The 12,320-nt window shown below is 34.6% G+C and overlaps 1 protein-coding gene across 1 annotated transcript in view; it reads left to right on the forward strand.

Annotated features, from left to right (window-relative positions):
- The window catches only part of BAZ2B (bromodomain adjacent to zinc finger domain 2B), a 390,367-nt gene that overhangs the window by 222,566 nt on the left and 155,481 nt on the right, over positions 1-12,320 (forward strand). The window lies entirely within an intron of this gene.

Here is a 12,320-nt window from a genome sequence, read left to right on the forward strand (position 1 = left end):
TAGGTTTAAGGCTGTAAAGGTGATAAGCAGTAGTCCCTGCTTCTCAAGGATCTCACATTGTGGTAGGAAGTCAGATATCAAAACAGAAAATTGCTGTACAGTGTTGTAAGTGCTTTAATTAGGGAATATACCAGAGCAACAAGAAAGGAGTACCTAAGACTACCTCAGTGAATTGGAACGGTTCCCCAGATTAGGTAATAACATGAGATGAAACCTAGAATGTGTACAGGAGTTTAACAGGGAATAAGGGAAGGACATTTGAGGGAAGTGAACACCATGTACCAAATACATGGCATGAATACATGGGAGACCATATTATATTTGGGGAAATGGCGAGAAGTTTAGTTACTTAGTGTATGAGAAGAGAGTGACACCAAAGATGAAGTCACAGGCCTCATTAAGAAGAGCTTTTTATGCCAAACAGAGGACCTGGGATTTTATCGTGTATTTGATGGAGAGATAATGAAAGATTTCTTTAAGTGGTAGAGTGGCAGGATCAGATTTTTATATTAAAAAGATTACTATTAAAATAAATAGGATTGCTGTGTCTGCGTGGAGGAGTAGAGAAGAGAAGCAGAGGAACCTCCTAGAAGGCTCTTGCAGTATTTCCAGTAAGAACTGACTTAGGATTATGCTAAGATGATGGTGGGAATAGAGAGAAGATATTTAGGAATCAGAGTCAGCAGAAGAGAGTGAATAATTTGTGGTTTAGAATTTCAGGCTTATTTATCTCTGTTAAATCCCTCTATTATAAAAATCTAGCTAGTCATGTGACTATTGGAATGAAGTTGTGGAACAAGTCTGGTAAGTACTTAGGAGCTTATATGTTGGATAAACCTGTTAGTTCCCAAACTGAATTAATGTAACTTTAGCAAGTTAAAAAATTATTTCTGTATCTATCTCTGTCTCTGTCTCTACCTCTGTCTCTGTCTCTATATCTATAGAGAGGGAGAGAGAGGGAGAGAGGAGGGAGGGAGGGAGAGAGGAGGGAGGGAGGGAGGGAGGTAGAAGGGAGAGAGGGAGAGTGATGTAAACTTAACTAAATGGATGAGTGCCTGAGTTTGATAAGTGAAACATGAAAGGTCATACTAGGGACATTCTACATTTAGTCTTGAATATGGAGGCTAGAATTGAGAATACTGATTTTAAAATTTCAATAGAGAATACATTAAGTCAAATAGCATTTTATCAACATGAGATCCAAAGGTTCTTGTTTTTAACAGCTTTATGGACATACAATTCACATACCATACAATTCACCCATTTAAAGTATGTAATTCAGTTTTTAGTGTATTCACAGAGTTGTGCAACCATAACCATAGTTAACTAAAACATTTTCATCATTCCCAAAAAGAAACGCAATTCCCATTAGTAGTCACCTCCCATTTTTCCTCAACTGTCCCATGGCCCAAGGCAACTACTAATCTACTTTGTGTCTTTATAGATTTGCCCTTTCAGGGCATTTCATATACATGGAATTATGCAGTATGTGGTCCTTTATGATTGGCTTATTTCACTTAGTATAACATTTTCAAGGTTCTTCCATGTTGAAGCATGTATCAATACTTCATTCTTTTTATTACTGAATAATATTTCATTGTATAGATGTAGCACATTTTATTTATCTGTTTATCAGTTTATAGTCATTTGGATTATTTCCACATTTGTGTACAGGTTTTTGTGTGGACATATGTTTTAATTTCTCTTGGGCATATAATTAGGAAAAGGATTGCTGGGTCATCTGGTAACTCTTTGTTTAGCCTTTTTTTTTTTTCTCAATTTTTTTTTCAATTTTTTTTTTTTTTTTGCGATACGCAGGCCTCTCACTGTTTTGGCCTCTCCCGTTGCGGAGCACAGGCTCCAGACGTGCAGGCTCAGCGGCCATGGCTCATGGGCCTAGCCACTCTGCGGCATGTGGGATCTTCCCGGACCGGGGCATAAACCTGTGTCCCCTGCAGGCGGACTCTCAACTACTGCGCCACCAGGGAAGCCCATATGTTTAGCCTTTTGAGGAACCCAAATATTCTTAACTTTTGAACATTTGAAGTAGAATATTCAGATGAGCATTTAAAGTACAGACAGTTTTGTAGTTTCAATAGAAATATATGGTTCTATCATTATACTACATTTATCTTAGTAATCAGTAAGCTATTTATAAAGGATACTTAAATTTTTTTATCACTTTAATGCTTGTTTTAGAATGATCTTATTATTGAGTTGGTACTTTGTAGAAATACTAAAAAAATGGCTTATAGTTGTATTTATTATATCACTATATTTAAGTTATATGATGTTTTCATGTATTTAGTGCAGGTCATGTTAAGACACATTTGAGATGTATACTTAGAGCCTTGTATTATGAAAGTAGGCAGTTAAATTCTCTCTGAGCAATGTTTTGAAGGGTCTTGAATCTTCCAAATGAAAAGTTAGGAGTATTATTATATTAATATTTTGGCCTGTCAGTGCAATAAGGAATGGACCATCTATATGCAGTTCAGAAAATAATAAAAAATTAAGAGGAAAATGGAAGAGGCATATTTGAAAGGATGTTAGTGCATAATTTGACTAAGTTTTATAGCTAAGAGATGGTATAAGGAATTATTGTAACTATTTGTGAATTTTTAGAAATTATTGAAGTCATAAAGGAGAAATCTTGGTCTTTAAATTACTAAAAAAAGTTATACTCTGAACAAAATTAATTTTTTGAATAATGAAAGTTATAAAATTATGCATTATCTTCTCAGGAAAAAGCAGTTTTACTATTTTGCTTATCTAAAAACTAAACTGAAAGTGTTGCTGGTATCTAAAAACAAAATTTTAAATTTTAGTATTATCTAAAGCTAAAGTAATGATAACACTCTTTTGAGAGGCAGATTGACAGGGGATACTCTAATATACTTCTTGACCATCTATTCAGATTTACCTGTGAAAGAAATCTGCTTGGGAATGAAAATGCTCTTGACATTTTTAACTTATTTTTGCTCACACTGAATTTATGAAAGAAATAGTATTGACTTTTAATGAGCTATTTTCTCACTCTTGTATATTTAGTTTGAAGAAAATAAAGATATTTGCTTCTGAATTTTGGCCAAACACTCAAGAACAAAATACCTAGCAGGAAGTGTGCTAAGCATTCTCTTCACAATTGCTCTTTGAAGGAGGTGTAATTAATCCGTTTTACTGATTCAGAAACTAAGACTCAACAGACATACTGGCTATGTGTTGAATAATATAGTGAATTCATAAAACAAATACAGTCCATGTAATTAGTAGCTTCCTGGGTAGAAGCTAAAATGCTCTGTAGTTCAAAGATGGGAAGTTGTGGCCTAGGATTAGTCAGATACAGCTTTATGGATAAAGTGATTCTTGGGCCTATATTTGAAGGAATATAGTATTTAGATTGTTGAAAGGGAAAACAGAATAGGTAAATAGCATGAGTAAAGATGACAAAAGAAGACTAAACATGACATTTGTTGTTAGGAAGTTTTCTACCAGTCTCAGTTGCAAATAACAGTAACCCACTAAAACTCAATTAAAAGGATAGGTACTTGGAAGGCTACAGAGAAGTCTCAGGGAATATAGAAAAATCAAAAAGGCAGTCTAAGGAAAAGTACCTGAGATTGGCCATACTCTTATCTCCTCTCTCTCGGGACCACTCACCTCTCTGTACATGTATTCTTTCAACATTTTTCCCAACCCACTTTTCTTTAGCTTGTATATCTTTAGGCCCATAGCCTTTATAATCTCCTACTCAACAACAACTCCCCCTCCTATTAGTTAAGACATGTGTCAGGGAGAATCTGATTAGATCATAGCATCTTTCAGAGGCAGCTAACACATGTCATAGATTTCTGGTCAGCCATTATCTCCTTGGGTAATGTCTGGTTCAGACAGCTTTGACCACAGGAGTGGGGTCATATGACCCATTGTTGAGGGTCAAGAATTACCACAGTAGCAAAAAGTCCTGTCTGGTACCTTAGATGGTCTGTATAGAGGAAGCATGAGTGAAGCACAGGGAAATCTCAGTGGGGCATGGACCTCCTACATCCTGGATGTGGGTGAAGGGTAGGATTTTGCCTTCAGGGAAACTGTCATCATATAAAAATTACTTCAAGGCAGAGATCTTTTTTTCTTCCTGGTTGTTTACTCTATCAGTGATGTTGTATCTCCCCAAACTCTTAAGCTTTTGCACTCCCACCCTGCCTGCCCACCCCTCTCATCACCCTAGCTCTTCTTTCCCACTTTTATGTAGTATGTGAGGAGGTGGATTTAAAATTTTTCCTTCCTGTATTTTTAACATATTTTCTGAATTTTGTAAAGTTAGCACATACATTTCTCTTTACTAGAAAAAATTTTTTTAATTTGTAGTAATTTATATTTGGATTAAATTATGGTGAGAATAGTGTGAAATGAAGATTATTTGATGATGAACTTTTATAAGGGAAAGATTATGACATTCATCTTTATATTCTAGCAACTAAGCCATTATATAATTTTGTAGTAGATGATCAATAATAGTTGTTAAATGAATTAGCAATAGGCCAGCTATAAGAGGCAGAGAGAGAATGAATCCTTTATGTAAAATAATTTTTCCTTGAAATTTTACTAGAATTCTCAAATTTCTCATTGTCTTTAACTTCAGTAGTATTGAGTTTTTAAATGTATTTCTTCTTTAATTAAAATTTATATACAGTTTTGGGTACTCATCTCTTTCTCCTACTTTACTGTAATATGAGATACTGCCATGTGGTCTCTGTAGATATTAAAATTTACAAGTATAGATGAACCATAAATGTAATCCTTAGAGAATAATTAAAAGTATATAAATATCCTGTATATAATAAAACAATTATAAATCTGTACTTAGAATTGGATTCTAGAATGGCAATTTATTTTCAGAAGCATTTTACTTTTTCATACTAAACGTTTTTTTATTTTCCTGAATATGAGAAAATGTGTAGCTTTTAATATAGAAATACCTAATCGTTAACAAAATAAAGGATAAATGTGATATTTTTCCACTGCATATTTGACTTATTTTACTACTTGACTGTTTGCTCATCTACACATATGGCCCCCCAAAAGGCTACCCCAACTCCTAAGTCTATACCATCTTTCAATACCTGGTATCACTGTGACAGTCACATAGCTCAATTTCTTGCAAGTAAGAATCTGTTTAACTTAGCCTTGATTAGATTTCCACCATTGCTTCAACCTATTAGACTCTAAAACCTTGAAGTAGACTACTTAACGTAATTGACTTATTTGTTATATCCCAAACACCTAGCATCCTTCATGGTTTAATAAGTGTTGTCTGAAAGGTTGAACATAGAATGTTTTCATAAATGGTTAAACTTTGTATAATTGATGTCCCTTATAGTATCTGGGTGAAAGAACTTTGATCTATCCTTAATTAGCTAAGTGTGCAGAGTAGAAGACTAGTATTTAGGTGGCATCCCAGGTGCCCAGCAAATATAATGCCCCATATTTCTTTGTCATAGGCTGGAAAATTAGCAGTATAGATCTCTGGGTCCTAAAGGAATTCTAAGAATTTTGTATAACCACTCTCACTTTAATGGACTGTTTACAAAAAGCATGAATTCTGCTAGTGTAGTAGTATACACACAAACACACACAAGAGTGTATATATAGTGGTATATATAGTATATATAGATGCTATACTAGTATAGCATCTAGTATGACTAGGGATTGTAAAATCCTTCTGTGTTTGCCTGTAAAAACTGTACATTATTGGGAAGCCACATAGATCAGCGTTTTTCAAGCTTCTTTGACAGCAACCCAGAATATTTCACTTTTTATGACCCTACTATGTGGATTTCATGATCCTCTGATGGGTTATGACCCACAGTTTTAAAAATATGGCTGCAACTTGGACTAAAGAATTCAGTAAATAGGAATGACTTAAAATTTGAGGATTGGTAGCCAGTGTTTCCTGTGTATTATTTATCTTCTGTCACTGGAGTAGTGGGTTTTTCTGAAATTCTGATATAAGTTCTAGTATAAAGAGTAGTAGTTCACCAAGTCTTTAGCTTCTTTTCCAACTCTTGAAAGATCCTACCTATACCGAGTGTCATCAACATCAGTGGAGGGGCAAGGGAAAACCCAGGCAAAGAAATCCTGTATCTGCTCCTGTTCTATGAAGCCACTTTTTTTTTTTTTTCTGTTTAATTCTGTCTCTAACTAAACTCATTGAGAACTTTTAGCAGGTATATGTGTATCACCTTTTCTGCAAATAATAATTGGACTTACAATGTTGTGGATAGAATAAAACGCTTCATAGTTTAATAAGTGCGCTCTGAAAGGTTGGACATAGATTGTTTTCGTAAATGGTTAAACTTTGTATAATTGATGTCACAATTGTGTTAGGGATATTTTAATGGAAACATTTAAGAAGTAATGCAAGATGTAACAAGAGAGTTATTTGAAGTTACCTTCCAAGTGAATAGTTCAAGTTTTTAAGTGAATAGTTTATAAATAACTCAACTCCATTTAAAAAAATCTCCAAGAGATTTTAAAGATATTTTCAATATTTTGGTAATATACTCTGTAAACAAACCACGACAGCATGATAATAGTTTCAGTTTCTTCATGGAGGTAACTGCTGACCCAGATAACTTCTTGTCCATCAACCTTCCTCTAGAAAACTTTAATAAGGTAGTATCTGCCCTAAGGCTGCCAACTCATGCTTTGACAGTTTTAACAGCTGTAGTTACTCAGTATGAAGCAGGCTACCTCACTAAGCAAGATTTCAGTGTCTGAGGGAAGAGTATCATTTAGACAAGTGCTATAGAACAGAACTTTCTATAATGATAATGTGATGTCTGTTGAGCACTTGAAATATAGCTAGTGTGACTTTTAAATTTTTAGTTTTAATTAAGATTAATTATCTGCATGTGGTTGGCTAATGGCTACCATATTGGACTGTGCAGATTTAGACATTGCTTTTGATACACTGGTCTTTGGTTCATCAGAATTGCTTGTCTAGTTGAATGATGTCCATAAAAATTGGAATGAAATCTAATGAAAAGACTTGATTTTTAAAATCTAGTTAGAGGTATAACCACACAGAGGAGAACTATTTAAGGTGACTTAAATATTGTAATTTGACTATATGTCCCTAGTGGACTATATTCTGAGGACCAAAATTACTGTGTTTTCAGTGAACATATTCTTGTATTATTATAATTTTGGTATTGTTATTCTGAGGCTATTGCTTGTATATTGTGTCATAAATCAAATGAGTAATTCTGTGTTGTAAAAATTGATCAGGTACAATAAAAATCCTATAGTCCTGAGTTTAAACTGAAAGTATTAATAGGACCCTAGTTGTAAAAGAATGAAATACAATTAAAAAAACCATTTTTTTCTATGTTCCAGGCCTGTAACCTAATTTCATATACTCACAATAGCTGAAATCTTTGCTGAGGCTTGCACTCATGAGGGTACACTCTTCCATTCTTACTCCCCACAGTTATGTACATGTTCTTGACCCCTTATCATGTCTGACCCCTTACTTCTTTTAACCTTTTGACCTGATTTACCCATTTCTCCCATCCCTCTTCCACCCCCTACCTACGGAAACCACCAATCTGTTTTCTGTATCTCTGAGCTTGGTTTTGTTTTGGTTTTGAGATTTCACATATAAGAGAGATCATACAGTGTTTGTCTTTCTCTGACTTACTTCACTTAGCATCATGCCCTCAAGGTTTATCCATGGTGTTACAAATGGCAAGATTTCATTTTCTTATGGCTGAATAACATTCCATTATATATTTATTTATCACAATATTTCTTTATGCATTCATCCGTCAGTGGACACTTAGGATTATCCCATATCTTGGGTATTGTAAATGGCCCCGCAGTGAACATGGGGGTCCATATGTCTTTTCAAGTTAGTGTTTTCATTTTCTTAGTATAAGTACCCAGAAATAGGATTGCTCATAGTATATTCTTGGCTCCATTGTCATAAATTAGTTGACCATAAAAATTGCTGGGCTCAATTCTGTTCCATTGGTCTATGTGTCTGTTTTTTAGGCCAATACAATGTTCTTTTAATTACTATAGCTTTGTCATAAAGTTTGAAATTACGTAGCATGATGCCTCCAGTTTTTTTATTCTTTCTCAGGATTGCTGTGGCTATTCAGGGTCTTATGCGGTTCCATACAAATTTTACAATTGTTTGTTCTATTTCTGTGAAAAATGCCATTGGAATTTTGATAGGGATTGCATTGAGTTTGTAGGTTGCTTTGGATAGTAGGGACATTTTAACAATATTGATTCTTCCAACTCATGAGCACAGAATATCTTTCCATATTTTTGTGTATTCTTTAATTTCTGTAATATCTTATGGTTTTTAGCATACAGGTCTTTCACCTCCTTGGTTAAATTTATTCCTAGGTATTTTCTGCTTTTAGTTACACTCGTGAATGGAATGTTTCCTTAAACTTCTAGTTCAGATAGTTTGTTATTAGATTATAGAAGCACAACAAATTTTTGTGTATTGTATTTTGTATCCTGCAACTTCACTGAATTTGTTTATTAGTTCTAATAGTTTTTTGATAGAATCTTTAGGTTTCTCTCTATGTAGTATTATATCTTCTGCAAATACTGAGAGTTTTACATCTTCCTTTCCAATTGGGTTTACTTTTACTTCTTTTTCTTACCTCATTGCTGTGGTTAGACCTTCAATACACTATGTTGAATAAAAGCAGTAGGAGTGGGCATCCTTGTTTTGTTCCTGATCTTAGAGGAAAAGCTTTGAGCTTTTCACCATTGAGTATGATGTTATCTGTGGGCTTGTCATTATGGCCTTTGTTATGTTGAGGTTATGTTCCTCTATACCCATTTTGATGAGTTTTTATCATAAATGGATGTTGAATTTTGTCAAATGCTTTTTCTGCATCAAGTGATATGATCATATGATTTTTATCTTTCATTTTGTTAATGTGTTGTATCACATTGACTGATTTGCTGATGTTGAGCCAGCCTTGCATTCCTGGAATAAATGCCACCTGATCATGGTGTGTGATCCTTTCAGTGTATTTTTAAATTCAGTTTGCTAATATTTTGTTGAGAATTTTCACATCTATGTTCATCAGAGTTACTGGGTTATAATTTTTTTTCTTGTGGTGATCCTTGTCTGCTTTTGGTATCAGGGTAATGCTGGCCTTGGAAAGTGAGTTTGCAAGAGTTCCCTCCTCTTCTACTGTTTGGAAGAGTTTGAGAAGGATTGGTGTTAATTCTTCTTTGAATGTTTTATAAAATTTACCAGTAAAGCTGTCTGGTACTGGACCTTTGCTTTTTGGAAGAGTTTTGATTACTCATTCAATCTTCTTGCTAGTAATCAGTCTGTTCAGATTTTCTATTTCATCATAATTCAGTCTTGGTAGGTTGCATGTTTATAGGAATTTATCCATTTCTTCTAGGTTGTTCAATTTGTTGGTGTTTGATTCTTCGTAGTAGTCTCTTATGGTTTCTCGTATTTCTGTGGTATTAGTTGTAGTGTCTCCTCTTTCATTTCTATTTTATTTATTTGAATCTTCTCTCTTTTTTCTTGGTCAGTCCATTTTGTTTATTTTATTTTATTTTATTTTGGTCATGTGCACGGCTTGCGAGATCTTAGTTCCCCGACCAGGGATCGAACTTGGGCCCCCTGCAATAGAAGCACAGAGTCCTAACCACTGGATTGCCAGAGAACTCCCCAACTTGTTTATCTTTTTTTTTTTTTTTTTTTGCGGTACCCGGGCCTCTCACTGTTGTGGCCTCTCCCATTGCAGAGCACAGGCTCCAGACACACAGGCTCAGCGGCCATGGCTCAGGGGCCCATCCGCTCCACGGCATGTGGGATCTTCCCAGACGGGGGCACAAACCTGTGTCCCCTGCATCGGCAGGCAGACTCTCAACCACTGCGCCACCAGGGAAGCCCTTGTTTATCTTTTTAAAAAACCAGCTATTACTTTGATTGATCTTTGCTCTTGTCTATTTACTCTCTATTTCATTTATTTCTGCTCTAATCTTTTTTTATTTCCTCCCTTCTACTAACTTTGGGCTTTGTTTGTTCTTCTTATTCTGGGTCTATCAGGTATAAAATTAGGTTGTTTATTTGGGACTTTTCTGTCTATTGAAACAGGCATTTATCACTGTGAACCTCCCTTTTAGAACTGCTTTTGCTGCATCCCATAAATTTTGGTGTGTTACATTTCTACTTTCGTCTCAGATATTTTTTTATTTCTCCTTTGACCCATGGTTGTTCAGTAGCATATTTTTTAATCTCCACCTACTTTTGAATTTTCAAGTTTTCCTTGTGTAATTAATTTCTAGTTTCATGCCATTCTGGTTGGAAAAGTTGTGTGACATGGTTTCAATCTTCTTAAATTTATTAAGACTTATTTTGTGTTCTAACATACGATGTATACTGGAGAATGTTCCATGTGCATTTAACAAGAATGCGTATCCTGTTGCTTTTGAATGAATGTTCTATAAATATTTGTTAAGTCCATCTGGTTTAATGTGTCATTTAAGGCCAGTGTCTCCTTGTTGATTTTCTTTCTGGATGATCTATCCATTGATGTAAGTGGGTATTAAAGTCCCTTACTATTATTGTATTGCTTTGTATTTCTCCCTTTAGGTCTATTTATATTTGCTTTACATATTTAGGTGCTGCTATGTTGTGTGCATATATATTTACAAATTTTTAAAGTTTATTTTGTCTGATATAAGTATAGCAGAGCTACTCTAGCTTTCTTTTGGTTTCTGTTTGCATGGAATATCTTTTTCTGTCCCTTTACTTTCAGTCTGTGTGTGTCCCAACATCTTAAGTGAGTCTCTGGTAGGCAGCATATAGATGGGTGGGTTTCTTTTTTTTTTTTTTTTTTAAATCCATTCAGCCACTCTACATCTTTTGATTGGGGAATTTAGCCCATTTACATTTAAAGTAATTATTGATAGATATGTGCTTGTTGCCATTTTGTTAATTGCTTTCTGGCTGTTTTTGTTGTTCCTCTCTGTTCCTTTCTTCTCTTGCTCTTTTCCTTTGTGTTTTGATTACTTTTTTGTGGTATGCTTATATTCCTTTCTCTTTTCCCCTTGTGTATTTACTATAGCTTTTTGCTTTGTGGTTACCATGAGGCTTACATAAAACAACTCATATCCATAACAATCTGTTTTAAAGTTGATAACAAACTTGTTTGATTTCATTGTAGAGCTCAACATTATTACTCTCCCTCCCTCACCTATATTTTATGTTTTTGGTGTGCTGTTTTGCATAATTTTATCTTGTGTATCCCTTAACTAATTATTATAATCATAGGGTTTTTTTTACTACTTTTGTCTTTTAACCTTCATACTTGCTTTATAAGTGATTAATCCACTACCTTTATTATATATTTACCTTTCCAGTGAGATTTATTCTTTCAAATGTTTTCTTGTTACTAATTTTTTTCAGCTTAGAGAAGTGTCTTTAACATTTCTTATAAGGCAGTTTTAACTCCTTTAGCTTTTTCTTATCTGGAAAACTTTATCTCTCTTTCACTTCTGAATGATAACTCTGTGAGATAGAGTGTGCTTGGTTGGAAATTTTTTTTTTTTCAGCACTTTGAATATATCATGTCAGTCCTTTCTGGCCTGCAAAGTTTCTGCTGAAAAGTCTCCTTATAGTCTTATGGCAGTTCCCTTGTTCATAAAATTGTTTTTCTCTTGATGCTTTTAATATTCTCTCCTTGTCTTTAACTTTTAACATTTAGTTATAATGTGTCTTGGTGTGGGTCTCTTTAGGTTGCTCTTATTTGGAGCTCTCTGTACTTCCTGGATATGGATATCTGTTCCTTTCCCAGGTTAGGAATTTTTCAGCCATTATTTCTTCAAATAAGTTTTCTCTCCCTCTTATCCTTATGGGATTCATATCATGTGAGTGTTAGTCCATTTGATGTTGTCCCATAAGTCCCTTAAGCTGTCTTCATTGATTTTCTTTTTGTTTTGTTGTTTGTTTTGCTGCTTTGATTGGGTGAGTTTCACAGGCTTGTCTTCAAGTTGATTGATTCTTTCTTCTGCTTCATCTAGTCTACTGTTGAACCTCCTCCCCCCACACCTCCCCCTGTGTATATTTCATTTCAGTTCTTGTATTCTTCAGCTCGGTGACTTCTGTTTGGTACTTTCTTATATTTTCCATCTCTTTCTTGAAGTTCTAACTGAGTTAATTCTTCTCCCCAGTTCAGTGAGTATCAGTAGGACTATTACCTTAAACTCTTTATCACATGTATTACTTTTCTCTGATTTTATGCTTTTTTTCCCCCCTCAGGTTT

This window comes from Lagenorhynchus albirostris, chromosome 6 (genome assembly GCF_949774975.1).
Source record: "Lagenorhynchus albirostris chromosome 6, mLagAlb1.1, whole genome shotgun sequence".
Taxonomy (NCBI): domain Eukaryota; kingdom Metazoa; phylum Chordata; class Mammalia; order Artiodactyla; family Delphinidae; genus Lagenorhynchus; species Lagenorhynchus albirostris.